Source organism: Chamaea fasciata, unplaced genomic scaffold, assembly GCF_029207755.1.
Source record: "Chamaea fasciata isolate MVZ Bird 193981 ecotype frontalis unplaced genomic scaffold, bChaFas1.0.hap1 SCAF_12, whole genome shotgun sequence".
NCBI classification, from domain to species: domain Eukaryota; kingdom Metazoa; phylum Chordata; class Aves; order Passeriformes; family Sylviidae; genus Chamaea; species Chamaea fasciata.
Genome location: NW_027094097.1, coordinates 23,948,563 through 23,959,199, shown reverse-complemented (window position 1 = coordinate 23,959,199; position 10,637 = coordinate 23,948,563). Strand labels below are relative to the sequence as shown.

Here is a 10,637-nt window from a genome sequence, read left to right as displayed (position 1 = left end):
ATTTCTTTGTTAATAAACAAGGAGGTGCAGAGAGTTACAAAAGATAATGTCAACTTTGTTTAATTTCTACCTCTGAAATACACCTTGACACCAAGTTACTGCTGGTAATATTGTGCATGGGTACAGTGAGCCTTGTTAGGGGGTTGAAAGGAAAAAAAATGGCACCATAGTGGTGAACGGTGTGAAATAGCTTCTGATTTACCAACATGAATCTGATAACTTTCCTTGGAAATGTGCTCTAAGATGTACAAAAATTCTAATCAGGATGGAAAATTGGAAAAAATAAATATTCCCTTAGTAGAGGTAGAGAGATAAATAAAATAAAAGGAAGGAATAATCCCTAAATCCCAGCTTGCCTGGAAAACAAGCTCAGGAATTTCTAACACTGAAAACTTTTGGAACAGTCAGCAAGTTGGTGGAAGTTCATGGAAAAATGGTTTAAAATCTGCTTCCTCTGCTCTGAGTTTAAAGGGAAGTGGGAATTGAACAGGTCCAGTTACTCCTATCCAAAAATTATCTGTGTTTGGTGGGAGTAACAACCCAAAGACACTCCAGTCTTACTTGTATTTGACATCTGAAACTCTCAGCAGAGTTGGGAAGTTTCAGTGGAACAAAAGAGCCACAATTCCTGCAATAACAAAATTTGACTCTGGAAAAGTCAGAAATTGTATTTACAGATCCATGGAAAAGGAAGAGGATGACATCAGGAACACACTCCAGCTAAAAGCAAAGATTTATTGGAAAAGGTAGGAAATCAAACTGACAGTCTCTGGTTATGGTCAAGCAATTATCCAGGAGTCAGAGAGAAAAGTGGGAACCTTGGACTGGGATAAGGCCTTCCAGTGGCTGCACTTCTGAGTAGCTCTCTCCTTTTTGCCAACAACCTGGAAGAGGAAAAACAACAGGAATAAAGTTTCAAACATAGACAGGATGTCCTTGGTTGAGGCAGATTGAAGTGCAGCTCCCAGGGAGGGAGGCCAGGCTGTGGCTAGGAGAGCTCCAGGAATTTGGGATTGCCCGTGGGATTAAAGGGCTAGAAAAGCACACCCACCTGCCAGGTTTAGTGCTGGGACAGAGCAAGGCCTCAGCCCAGGGGCAGCAGTTAGAGCTGGGACTGCAGGAGAAGACTCAAACCTGGGTTAGACATCCAGCGTGACACATAGGAGAAACTCAGGTGGGAGAAGCCCCAGGATGCTCCATGTTCCTTGCCCTTTGCAGCTTTGCCAGGGCTTCCCTCAGAATTCTGACCTCAACACACAGCTCCTACAAAATAGGAGAACTTATGGAAATCATCCAATAATCCATGGACTTCCAGTTATTAAGAACCAAAGCTGCAGCAAAATGTGCCCAAACTCTACTGCAAACCAGAATGTCTGAGGAGACACAGGAATCTATTCCAGAGGTGGCATGTTGGTGTTACTGCTTTAATCTCCTGACACTAGAGCGTATATGTACAATAAATTCGTTATTGAAGCAGCTAAATTGAAATTAGATTTTTTACAGTAAAGCTGGCCAAAAAAGAGAGTCTCAAAATTCAGATATAAGCCACACAGTTATTTAAAAAAAAAAAGTTGTCTTTGGTGTGCATAACCTGCCAGCGCCTCATGTTTTCAGTCCTTACCATTTATTTTTACCAAGCTGATGATTAAAACCTTGTAGAAAGCTCAAAAAAAAAAAAATCCAGGACAAGCCAGGTGTTTTCCCAAGTACCCTCCGTGTGGACCTCTGTCAGGCCCAAGTGTTTCCTCCCTCAGCCCAGCCTGGAGCAGGCTCTAGCTACTGCCCAGGGGGCTACAAAGGGATTCACTTGTTTGAAGCTGTAAAGGCAGGTGGCCTATGCTGGAGTGCCAATAAATGTGAAATATGCAACTCTCATCTTTAACAGTGACTGATCTTCTCAGGGGATCCACGTCACCTGGGATGGGGCATTCTGCCATGGATTTCATCCCTCTGCATCTGAAACAAAGTTAGGACAAAAGTCAAAGGGCTGCAGGATAACTTGGCAGCTCCAGACATCTTGTGGCAATCTAGGAATACCCTCTACAGCCCTACTACACCCTACATCACAAATTTCAAGTCCCCAGGGCTTGTCCTATTACCCCTACACCCAGACTGAGCAGCAAGGCCAAGCAGCTCCGGGCCAAACACACACCGACACCTGTGACACATGACAGCACAAACGAGGGGACACAACAGTGACAGAAATCCTCTGGCAAGAAGAATGACCCTGAAGGTCCAGAGAACTCAGAATGAGATGACCGAGGTAAGACTGAAGGTGAGCTGACCCATGGACGGGAAGCAAGAACTCGCTTGTTTGGCACTTCTGGCACACCCGCCGTGCTCGGTGAGCTCTGCCGTGGCAGAGAAGCTCGAGAAGCAGCACCCATGTGTTTCCGGGGCCGGGAAGCCAGAACTCCCTTGTTCAGCACCTCCGGTGCACCTGCTGTGCTCGGCATGCTCTGCAGTGGCAGGTTCGCATAAGCAGGGGCGGCCGCCCGTCTCAGGTGCCAGGAAGAAACAACTTGCTTGTTTGGTACCTCCAGTTTGCCTGCCATGCTTGGCGTGCTCTGCAGAAGCAGAGAAGCTCAAGCAGCAGCACCATGTTGTCTGTGAGCCCGGGAAGCCAGAACTCGCCTGTTCGACACTTCCTTTGCTCCTGCCTTGCTCGGCGTGCTCTGCAGAAGCAGAGAAGCTCAAGGAACAGCGCCAGGGCGTCTGCGAGCCTGGGAAGCCAGAACTCACTTGTTTGGCACCTCCGGTGCGCTTGCTGTTCTCGGCGTGCTCTGCAGTGGCAGAGAAGCTCAAGCAGCAGCGGCCGCCTGTCTCCGGTGCCAGGAAAAAAAACCTCACTTGTTCGGTACCTGCGGTGTGCCTGCCATGCTCAGTGTGCTCTTCAGAAGAAGAGAAGTTCGCGCAGCATTGCCCGTGCGTCTCTGGGGCTGGGAAGCGAGAACTCACTTGTTCGGCACCTTCGGTGCGCCTGCTGTGCTCAGCATGCTCTGCAGTGGCAGGAAATCATGAGCAGCGGCGGCTGCGCGTCTCCGTGGATGGGAAGCGAGAACTTGCTTGTTCGGCTCTTCTGGCGCGCTCGGCATTCTCTGAAGTGGCAGGGAAGCTCGAACAGCGGCGCCCGTGCGTCTCCAGGGCCGGATAGCGAGAACTCGCTTGTTCGGCACTTCTGGCGCACTCACTGTGCTCGGTGTTCTCTGCAGAGGCAGAGAAGCTCGTGCAGGCGCACCATGGTGTCTGAGCCCAGGAAGCCCGAACTCACGTGTTCGGCACTTCTGGTGCTCCTGCCTTGCTCTGCGTGCTCTGCAGAAACATAGTAGCTCGAGCAGCAGCACCAGGTTGTCTGCAAGCCCGGGAAGGCAGAACTCGCCTGTTCAGCACTTCCGGTGCTCCTGCCTTGCTTGACGTGCTCTGCAGAAGCAGAGAAGCTCAAGCAGCAGCGCCAGGGCATCAGCGAGCCTGGGAACCCAGAACTTGCTTGTTCAGCACTTCCGGTGCTCCTGCCTTGCTCGGCATGCTCTGCAGAAGCAAAGACGCTCAAGCAGCGGTGGCTGCACGTCTCCGGTGTCAGGAAGTAAGAACTTGCTTGTTCGGTACCTGCGGTGTGCCTGCCGTGCTCGGTGTGCTCTGCAGAAGCAGAGAAGCTTGAGCAGCAGGTCCAGGGCGTCTGCGAGCCTGAGAAGCCAGAACTCGCTTGTTCGGTACCTGCGGTGTGCCTGCCATGCTCGGTGTGCTCTGCAGAAGCAGAGAAGCTTGAGCAGCAGGTCCAGGGCATCTGCGAGCCCGAGAAGCCAGAACTTGTTCGGCACTTCCAGTGCTCCTTCCTTGCTCAGCGTGCTCTGCAGAAGCAGAGAAGCTCGAACAGGAGCGCAAGTGCATTTCCAAGCCCGGAAAGCGAGAAATCGCGTTTTCGGCAGATCTGGTGCCCCTGCATGCTGTCCGTGCTCTGGAGAAGCAGAGAATCTCCTGCAGCAGTGCAAGTGCGTCTCCAAGCCCAAGAAGCGAGAAATTGCTTTTTTGGCACATCTACTGCTCTTGCCGGCTGTTTTTTGTGGTTTTGCTTGGAGCGGCCGCTCAGCGTACTGTCCGTTCTCTTCAGATGCAGAGAATCTACCGCAGCAGTGCAAGCGCCAGTGTTATCCTCTCTGTGACACCACAATTGTGGCAATATAAGAGGTCCCCTCTCTGTGACACCACAGCACAGGCAGAACTAGCTTTCTCATCTCTCCGCACCAGAGCTGACGCAGAACCAGAATTCTGCTCTTCCTGACACCAGTTGTCTCCTCTCTGTCACACCACAGCGGTGGCAGCACCAGCTTGCCACTCTCTGTCACACCACAGCGGTGGCAGCACCATCTTTCCTCTCTCTGTGACACCAGAGCGGTGGCAGCATCAGCTTTCCCCTCCCTGTGACTACACAGTGGTGGCAGCACCAGTTCTCCCATTGCTGTTACACCACAGTGGTGTCAGCGTCAGCTTTCCACTCTCTGTGACACCATGGTGTTGGCAGCCCCAGTGTTCCTCTTTCTGTGACATTACAGCGGTGTCAGCACCAGCTTTCCCCTCTCTGTGACACCACAGTGGTGGCAGAACCTGCTTTCCTCTGTGTCATCACAGTAGTGGCAACACTTGTGTTCCTCTTTTTTTGACACCAGAGCGGTGGCAGCATCAGCTTTCCACTCTAGCACTTGCCTGGACTTTCTCTTGGGGAATCCTCTATTCCTTTAGGCTGCATTGGCTCTTTATATATATCTCATCATGTGAGCCTTCTCCTTGGGTTTATGTTTTTCAAACTTCACTTTGTGTCCCTCCCTGGTGTTCTGTTTTTGCCTATTGACCCCAGATTCCACCCCAATTCTGTCCCTTAAAACCCAGGGTAGAGCCCTTGTTCCCTGTCTTCATCTCTGCACTGTATTCAAGTTAATAATGAAATCTCAGACTGCATGTGAAGCCCACTTGGCTCCTCTTCACATTGACCAGTGGTGACCACTTAGGATTCTAGGACACTGGCAGTTATGTCATCTCCCCATTAAGTGCCATATCACCAGGCACATGATGATAGAAAAAGGCCACCATTCATGTCTAAGGCCCTGTGCATTGCACTGGGCTGCTGCCAGCCAGAATTATGAATGGCACAGGATTCCTCCCAGATCCAAGCTGCCACAACTTGGAACCCTGGCTACCGTTGAAGTGCTGAATGCCTCCTACACACTGACATCATGAACCTGGTGGTAAGACTTTAGTTTCCCTTGGAAAAAGGCCGAGGTTTTGGTACAGAGCTCTGTACCTGGCAGGGGGCTTCTGCCCAGTAAAATTACAAATGACGCAGGATTTCTTCCAGACCCAAGCTGCCACAAGCTGGAACCCTGGCTGCCATTTGAGTTCCAAGTGAGTGGCACCTCACACGTCCTTCCCTACCTCCCCACCTCACCCCAGCCCCTCAGCCATTACCAAAGCCTACCTGGGTGGTGCCTTTAAAAGAGGTGGTGCCTTCAAGGCTTCATCACAGAGTCCTGCAATGTTTCCCAAGGGCTCAAGAACTGCAAAGATGGATGCCCGAGAAGCCCACAGTCAGAATCCTCTACCTATCTTTGCATTCCTATAAGACCTTATCCGCCGGAACGGATCTTGGTGGTGCACAGCTGTTGATATAGCTCAGAACAAGACCTAAAAAGGAATCGGCCTGGATGCTTGTGAAGAGAGATGGATTCCAATGAGTGTCTGAGCACCCGAGTCAAAGGTTCAAAGCCTGGCCTAGTATTGGCACTGGGCCAAGGAACAGGGAGATTTTAAGAATGATGCCTGGCGTTTCCAATAGGCCTCTATAAGGGCTAAGGCAAAACACACACCACATGAGACACCCAAAAGACACCGAGTGCACAACAGACAAATGACATGACATGCCCTGGGACTGCTCTGCCCGGCTCACATCAGCACTGTGAGACCTTCCCTTGATGTAGCCTAAGGGGTCACATCTTGGATATCTCCACGTCCAAACCTGACTCAAAAACCCCTCCTGGTGACTCCCAACCCAGTGCCGCACTTCTGCTACATCCCATCTGTAGCACCACGTCCTTCACTTATCTCTTGGATGTCTGGGGATGAGAATCCACGTTGAGTGCCAAAGAAGGCCGCCTCTCCCTCTGGGAATTTCCTGCTGTCACCTGGTTGCTGTCTCTTAGTCAGGTACCATAAAGAAAACCAAACATTGATGCATGATCTTAGCAGATCTGTTGGCTGGTTGGTGAGGGGGTCCCTGTGTAATACGAGTGGAGCACCTGAAACACACAAATACGAATAGATGCTTGGAGTTGCACCAGAAACACCACTACCCTAATCACACAAATATATGAATTTTAGAAAAGAAAACTCAAAAAAAAATCCACCAAAAAGAAGCCAACTCTTATTACCCATAGTCCAAATACCAAATATAATAAAAATAACCCCTGTGTCCAATCCCCTCAAAAAACCTCCAAAATATATACCCAGAACCCCCCCAACTTAAAGCCCTGCCTCTAACCAAATAAGAGGCACAAAGCCCATGTCTTTTGAAGTACATAAATTCATTAACCTAACACATCAAAACCACAAAATTTTAAATCCTTAGTCAACAAAAGTACGCCATATACTCTAATCCCATCACTTCATACAAAATCAAAACCTATTTTCTATTACTAACATAACAAAAATCCACAACTTTTAACTGCAATAAAACCTAAAAACACCTAATTAAAAATAAAAGAATCCCATTATAACTAACCCCAAACCCCAAACATTCCAAACAAACTTCCTCCAAAACAAATATTCTAAGTGCCAAAAAATCTCAAACATTTAAAATAACTACTTGAAAAATGCCCTCTAACCACCACACCACCAATATCACATAAACAAATAAATGACTCTCGCCATACAGGGCACCCATATCAAAATCTAAATCTCCCTATTATCTTTATAAAAATTACAAATTAACCCAATAAAAACTTTAATCTCATTAACAAAAAAAAACCAAAAAACAACCACAAACTAAAAAACTCCACCATACAACCAACTAAAAGTCAACAAACAACACTACACTCTTTTCACTAGCAATTCTTACTACATCATAAAAATGGAACAAAATAAAAAAACCCCAACCATGCAGAATTCCAAACAGATCACAAAACCTAAACTTACTAAAAACCAACTTACTAAACTCAAAACTGTACAACTAACGCTAAACATGACCAAAAAAGAAAAATAACCAAAACTCTACCTATCTCTATACTAACTCAAAAATAATAACCAATACCCTATAAAATTAGCTAAAAACCCCAAACTAATTAATAACATAAAAAAATCTAAACTACTAAAAAATGAACATCACTACCCCCAAAAAACTACTTAAAAAATTCCACCGTATCAATACTCATGTTCCAAAAAAGAAAACTAATAAAAACCACCAAAATGACTGTCCTGGGTGACTTTACAATGCTTGTATCCCGAGTCGTCTGTTCTGTTTGGGCTATATGTTGTGTTCTGTACCTTTAAGACCAATTCTGAGAGCAAAGCAAGAAAAAAAAAAAAAAAAGAAAAAGTGCACAGTTTGTTTTAAGAAAACAGTGTTCACTCCTGTGCATTCCCTCTCCAGTATATTCAGCTCAAGCACAGACAGACTGCAGCACAGAGATCTGCTTTGCTCTTAGTTAGTTTCAGCTAGCTAAGGCAGAGAAGTTCCCTGCACTGTTTTTTCTTCCTTTTTCTTAGGACTGTTTAAACCTGCTGCAGACTGAAAAACCCAGAGAAGCAATGAGAGCTGGCACCTGCAGCCCACAGGGCCTTTATCAACACCAGAACAGCTGATAAGAAACCAAAGCAGCTCAGCTACAGCCCACAGCAAAGACTTTCTGAATTTACCATCTCACTTCAAAATAACAAAAAGTTTTATTATTTCATATTATCCATTCTTTATGCTTGTGAGCACTTTGTTTGTTAAATAAAAAGGTTTTTCCACTTTTCTCCAAAGAAGTTCTTTCCCAAAGCAGTTTAAAAGAGAGAGACTGTTTGGGTTTACTTTCCAGAAGAACCCCATTCAAAGGTTTGCTCCCAAATGTACCCTAAACCACGACAACAACAAACAAATCAAACTACAAAAAAAAAAGTCACAAAAAAATTTAAATTAAAAACACCAAAACCAATTATTCCTGACTCAAGAAACCCATAAACCTCAAACCATCAAAACAAAAATACCACCTATGAATACACACAAAACCAAAAGATCAATTTAACTATAAACAATATCTTTCAAATTATCCACAAGCATAAAACATATACTGCAGTCAAACAAGCCAAATAAACTAACTCCTATAACATAAAAACAATAATCCCATTACAAGTATTAGGAAACCCAAAAAAATTAACCCACCAAAACAAACACTACATACTCACCATGATAAAAACCACCACTAAATAAATAACTCCCCTATACCTGACACTACAGCCAATTACACCATTGTAAACCTTAGAAAACATATCCTTTAAAAATACAATACCTCACCAAAAAAAATTTCATATACAAAACTATGTTCAAAAAAATTAACATGTAAACTAAGAAGCCTAACATGAAATAAATAGACCATGTCCCTTATCATACACCATCTACAAACAAAATAAAACAACTCAATAAATTATTAAAAACCAACAATCAGAAAAAAAACTTTAAAAAATTTTAAAATTGCATTTAACAAAACTTCTACCAACCAGGCTGGCTCTAAGCAATCTGAATCTCTACATATAATAAACAAAACCAAAACCCTAATAACATGTATCAGAAGCCTATTTAAAAAAAATTACTTAAATTAATTCTACCTCAAATACAAACAAACCCATCCATAAAGTTACCTTAACTCAAAAACCAAATTACACACAATAAATAATACAAAACTCCAAAACATTACGTACCACCAAAGAATACAATATTAAATAAAAGCACCATGTAAGTAATAACATAATAACAGTACAACATATAAGGACCACTATTTATTAAAATGCCAGGCAAAGGGAGATTCCCCCCAGTTTAAACACAGAGAATAACAGAACAGTTTCTTTCCTCAATTTAAACTCTTTTTTTCTCAGAACCCCTTTTTTTCTGGGGGCACCAGAGAGGGATTGGGAAGATGAAATTGAAAGGGAAAAGGCAAAAAGTCCCCCCGTACAAACCCCCACTAACTCACCTACTGCTCCTCCCTGGCAAGAAAGTTTGTCCCTTGGCATCTCTTGAAGCAATACTCTATTTACAAGGGCTCCCCCAAACTCTGTAAGATGATCTCACCATCATCCCATAAGACAGACACTCCAGGGAGCCTAGCAGAAGCTACTCCCTCAAACAGCTCCATGCTAAAGTGAGCTGAGGCTCCTCGCTTAAGCAGCTCCGGCAGGAGCCACCCACTCTGTCATCCTTTACAGCTTACACCTCTGGCTGGTCTGTCCCCTCATTATCATAACAGCTCACATCTGCGGCTGGTCTGCCCTCTCCTCATCCTAACAGCTTACACCTGCGACTGCTGCCAGCCCGAGTGTGAGGGCAGGGGCAGAGAGAACTTGCTGCTCATTCCCTGGACAAGTCATTGTCTGCACCTGACACCCTAGGCCACCGAGCTTTCCTTGCTATGGATAAGGACCCCTCTTCTTCTGCAGGTGCTCAAGGCTGAAACTGGGATTCCACCTCCAAAATTCTGTATATGCGAGGTTCACAATTCCTAAGGAAATTCCCCAGCAATTGTTACCCTTCATTTACAATTTTTCCTTTGGAATCGTTACTACTTTGTCTTTCTGTGGAAGTGTTTCAAACATTCATTGAGAGTTCAGGAGCTGATTTGTTTATGACTTAGCTGACAATCACAGGCTAAATCCAAACACCCAGAATTACAGGGAAATATGGAGACAGTTTATAAATACTGCCCTCCCCTGACCCTGAATTCTTCATCGCGTATCCCCAGAGCAGATTTACTCCATGCTTTCTTCCCAACAGCACCTCTCCAGCACAAATCTCACTTCTGACACTTGTTTCTTCCCAAAAACCAAACACAAATCTACTACAGGACGGGGGGGGGGGGGGGGGGGGTGTGGGGCCGGTCTCGGGGGAGAGCCCCCGGGCCTTCAACACGGGCCAGGGGGGGCTGGGGCAGAGTCCGGGGCGGGGGAGTGGGGCCGGAGCAGAGCCCGGGCCAGGCCGGGGAGGGGCCAGGGCTGGTCGGAGGGCAGAGCCCCCGGGCCCTCAGCACGGGCCGGGGCGGTTCCTGAGGCCCGCTGTCCAATCGGCGCTGCCAATGCCTCAGCGAGCCCGCCAATCGCGAGGCGTGTGGGAATTCAAAAGGGTGGCGGAAGTAGCTGCTGCTCTATGGGCTCAGTGTGGAACTCCCCGGTGGGGTCCCGGTGCCGTGCACTTGGGATCCGCTCCGCACCCCTGAAACCGTGCCCCCGGTACTGCCCGGCCCGGCTGCCTCCGGGCCCCACCTCACAGAGCCCCGGCTATGCCAACGAGCCCGCCCCAGCGCCCCATGCTGCTCGGGATGGGGGCGGGACCATTGCCCGCGGCCCCACCCTGCCCCTCACAGCTGAGCCGAGCCGAGGTCGCTTCCGGCCCTGCGTGG

General features: G+C 46.9%; 1 long non-coding RNA gene across 5 annotated transcripts; it reads right to left on the bottom strand.

Moving 5' to 3' along the window:
• Positions 1–720: 720 nt before the first annotated feature.
• On the bottom strand, positions 721–9,391 carry LOC136295887 (uncharacterized). Of its 5 annotated transcripts, XR_010722827.1 has the most exons (6): positions 9,219–9,391; positions 6,090–6,287; positions 5,471–5,549; positions 1,916–1,956; positions 1,052–1,263; positions 721–884 (listed from the first exon to the last, which is right to left on the bottom strand). It is a non-coding gene; the product is annotated as an uncharacterized lncRNA (long non-coding RNA). The 5 variants fall into 5 exon arrangements; XR_010722825.1 differs by having other exon boundaries at positions 1,622–1,956; positions 5,471–6,287; XR_010722823.1 differs by having other exon boundaries at positions 5,471–6,287.
• Positions 9,392–10,637: the final 1,246 nt, after the last annotated feature.